Below are 5,148 nucleotides of genomic sequence, written 5' to 3' on the forward strand. Positions count from 1 at the left end.
AAATAAAACAGCTTCTTATACCAGGCACAATATCCCCAGACTCGGCACCTCCGGCGAGACCACGCAGGCAGCCTGAAGCTTATTGGAAACCCGCGGTGCACCGGCCCGATACTCCACCCATTGACTCACCCGGTGAGTGCCAGGTCCCGGCAGTGGAGCAGGAGTCTGGGAAAATCCCACCCAGATAATCACCGATAAATACCCGCAGGGTCTGGGAAAATCACACCCAAATAATCACCGATAAATACCCCCAGGGTCTGGGAAAATCCCCCAGATAACACCAATAATCACCGATAAATACCCGCAGGGTCTGGGAAAATCCCCCGATAACACCAATAATCACCGATAAATACCCACAGGGTCTGGGAAAATCCCACCCGATAACACCAATAATCACCGATAAATACCCGCAGGGTCTGGGAAAATCCCACCCGATAACACCAATAATCACTGATAAATACCCGCAGGGTCTGGGAAAATCCCACCCGATTACACCAATAATCCCCGATAAATACCCGCAGGGTCTGGGAAAATCCCCCCGATAACACCAATAATCACTGATAAATACCCGCAGTGTCTGGGAAAATCCCACCCGATAACACCAATAATCCTGGATAAATACCAACAGGGTCTGGGAAAATCCCCCCGATAACACCAATAATCCCCGATAAATACCCGCAGGGTCTGGGAAAATCCCCCCGATAACACCAATAATCACTGATAAATACCCGCAGGGTCTGGGAAAATCCCCCCGATAACACCAATAATCACTGATAAATACCCACAGGGTCTGGGAAAATCCCACCCGATAACACCAATAATCACTGATAAATACCCGCAGGGTCTGGGAAAATCCCTCCCCGATAACACCAATAATCACCGATAAATACCCGCAGGTTCTGGGAAAATCCCACCCGATAACACCAATAATCCCCGATAAATACCCGCAGGGTCTGGGAAAATCCCACCCCGATAACAGCAATAATCACCGATAAATACCCGCAGTGTCTGGGAAAATCCCTCCCGATAACACCAATAATCACCGATAAATACCCACAGGGTCTGGGAAAATCCCACCCGATAACACCAATAATCACTGATAAACACCCGCAGGGTCTGGGAAAATCCCACCCGATAACACCAATAATCACCGATAAATACCCGCAGGTTCTGGGAAAATCCCACCCGATAACACCAATAATCACCGATAAATACCCACAGGGTCTGGGAAAATCACACCCGATAACACCAATAATCACCGATAAATACCCGCAGGGTCTGGGAAAATCCCTCCCCGATAACACCAATAATCACCGATAAATACCCACAGAGTCTGGGAAAATCCCCCCCGATAACACCAATAATCACCGATAAATACCCGCAGGGTCTGGGAAAATCCCTTCGATAACACCAATAATCACCGATAAATACCCGCAGGGTCTGGGAAAATCCCACCCGATAACAGCAATAATCACCGATAAATACCCCCAGGGTCTGGGAAAATCAAACCCGATAACACCAATAATCACTGATAAATACCCGCAGGGCCTGGGAAAATCCCACCCGATAACACCAATAATCACCGATAAATACCCGCAGGGCCTGGGAAAATCCCACCCGATAACACCAATAATCCCCGATAAATACCCGCAGGGTCTGGGAAAATCCCACCCGATAACACCAATAATCACTGATAAATACCCACAGAGTATGGGAAAATCCCTTCGATAACACCAATAATCACCGATAAATACCCGCAGGGTCTGGGAAAATCCCCCCCGATAACACCAATAATCACCGATAAATACCCACAGAGTATGGGAAAATCCCTTCGATAACACCAATAATCACCGATAAATACCCGCAGGGTCTGGGAAAATCCCACCCGATAACACCAATAATCACCGATAAATACCCGCAGGGTCTGGGAAAATCAAACCCGATAACACCAATAATCACCGATAAATACCCGCAGGGCCTGGGAAAATCGCACCCGATAACACCAATAATCCCCGATAAATACCCGCAGGGTCTGGGAAAATCCCCCCGATAACACCAATAATCACTGATAAATACCCGCAGGGTCTGGGAAAATCCCCCCGATAACACCAATAATCACTGATAAATACCCACAGGGTCTGGGAAAATCCCACCCGATAACACCAATAATCACTTATAAATACCCGCAGGGTCTGGGAAAATCCCTCCCCGATAACACCAATAATCACCGATAAATACCCGCAGGTTCTGGGAAAATCCCACCCGATAACACCAATAATCCCCGATAAATACCCGCAGGGTCTGGGAAAATCCCACCCCGATAACAGCAATAATCACCGATAAATACCCGCAGTGTCTGGGAAAATCCCTCCCGATAACACCAATAATCACCGATAAATACCCACAGGGTCTGGGAAAATCCCACCCGATAACACCAATAATCACTGATAAACACCCGCAGGGTCTGGGAAAATCCCACCCGATAACACCAATAATCACCGATAAATACCCGCAGGTTCTGAGAAAATCCCACCCGATAACACCAATAATCACCGATAAATACCCACAGGGTCTGGGAAAATCCCACCCGATAACACCAATAATCACCGATAAATACCCGCAGGGTCTGGGAAAATCCCTCCCCGATAACACCAATAATCACCGATAAATACCCACAGGTTCTGGGAAAATCCCCCCCGATAACACCAATAATCACCGATAAATACCCGCAGGGTCTGGGAAAATCCATTCGATAACACCAATAATCACCGATAAATACCCGCAGGGTCTGGGAAAATCCCACCCGATAACAGCAATAATCACCGATAAATACCCCCAGGGTCTGGGAAAATCAAACCCGATAACACCAATAATCACTGATAAATACCCGCAGGGCCTGGGAAAATCCCACCCGATAACACCAATAATCACCGATAAATACCCGCAGGGCCTGGGAAAATCCCACCCGATAACACCAATAATCCCCGATAAATACCCGCAGGGTCTGGAAAAATCCCACCCGATAACACCAATAATCACTGATAAATACCCGCAGTGTCTGGGAAAATCCCTCCCGATAACACCAATAATCACCGATAAATACCCACAGGGTCTGGGAAAATCCCACCCCGATAACACTAATAATCACTGATAAATACCCACAGGGTCTGGGAAAATCCCACCCGATAACAGCAATAATCACCGATAAATACCCACAGAGTCTGGGAAAATCCCCCCGATAACACCAATAATCACTGATAAATACCCACAGGGTCTGGGAAAATCCCCCCGATAACACCAATAATCACCGATAAATACCCACAGAGTCTGGGAAAATCCCCCCCGATAACACCAATAATCACCGATAAATACCCACAGTGTCTGGGAAAATCCCTTCGATAACACCAATAATCACCGATAAATACCCGCAGGGTCTGGGAAAATCCCACCCGATAACACCAATAATCACCGATAAATACCCGCAGGGTCTGGGAAAATCCCACCCGATAACACCAATAATCACCGATAAACACCCACAGGGTCTGGGAAAATCAAACCCGATAACACCAATAATCACCGATAAATACCCGCAGGGCCAGGGAAAATCCCACCCGATAACACCAATAATCCCCGATAAATACCCGCAGGGTCTGGGAAAATCCCACCCGATAACACCAATAATCACTGATAAATACCCGCAGGTTCTGGGAAAATCCCACCCGATAACACCAATAATCACTGATAAATACCCGCAGGGTCTGGGAAAATCCCACCCGATAATACCAATAATCACTGATAAATACCCGCAGGGTCTGGGAAAATCCCCCCGATAACACCAATTATCACTGATAAATACCCACAGGGTCTGGGAAAATCCCTCCCGATAACACCAATAATCAATGATAAATACCCGCAGGTTCTGGGAAAATCCCACCCGATAACACCAATAATCACCGATAAATACCCGCAGGTTCTGGGAAAATCCCACCCGATAACACCAATAATCACCGATAAATACCCGCAGGTTCTGGGAAAATCCCACCCGATAACACCAATAATCCCCGATAAATATCCGCAGGGTCTGGGAAAATCGCTCCCCGATAACACCAATAATCCCCGATAAATACCCGCAGGGTCTGGGAATATCCCACCCGATAACACCAATAATCACTGATAAATACCCGCAGGGTCTGGGAAAATCCCTCCCCGATAACACCAATAATCACCGATAAATACCCGCAGGTTCTGGGAAAATCCCACCCGATAACACCAATAATCCCCGAAAAATACCCGCAGGGTCTGGGAAAATCCCACCCCGATAACAGCAATAATCACCGATAAATACCCGCAGGGCCTGGGAAAATCCCACCCGATAACACCAATAATCACTGATAAATACCCGCAGTGTCTGGGAAAATCCCTCCCGATAACACCAATAATCACCGATAAATACCCACAGGGTCTGGGAAAATCCCACCCGATAACACCAATAATCACTGATAAATACCCGCAATGTCTGGGAAAATCCCTCCCGATAACACCAATAATCACCGATAAATACCCGCAGGTTCTGGGAAAATCCCACCCGATAACACCAATAATCACCAATAAATACCCAGAGGGTCTGGGAAAATCCCACCGGATAACACCAATAATCACTGATAAATACCCGCAGGGTCTGGGAAAATACCTCCCGATAACACCAATAATCCCCGATAAATACCCACAGAGTCAGGGAAAATCCCACCCGATAACACCAATAATCACCGATAAATACCCGCAGTGTCTGGGAAAATCCCACCCGATAACACCTATAATCACTGATAAATACCCACAGGGTCTGGGAAAATCCTACACCGATAACACCAATAATCACTGATAAATACCCGCAGGGTCTGGGAAAATCCTACACCGATAACACCAATAATCACCGATAAATACCCGCAGGTTCTGGGAAAATCCCACCCCGATAACAGCAATAATCACCGATAAATACCCGCAGGGTCTGGGAAAATCCCACCAGATAACACCAATAATCACCGATAAATACCCACAGAATCTGGGAAAATCCCTCCCCGATAACACCAATAATCACCGATAAATACCCGCAGGTTCTGGGAAAATCCCACCCGATAACATCAATAATCC

The sequence above is a fragment of the Somniosus microcephalus genome, unplaced genomic scaffold (assembly GCF_052327205.1).
Source record: "Somniosus microcephalus isolate GS21.2 unplaced genomic scaffold, FLI_Smic_1.0 unresolved_chr1, whole genome shotgun sequence".
NCBI lineage: Eukaryota > Metazoa > Chordata > Chondrichthyes > Squaliformes > Somniosidae > Somniosus > Somniosus microcephalus.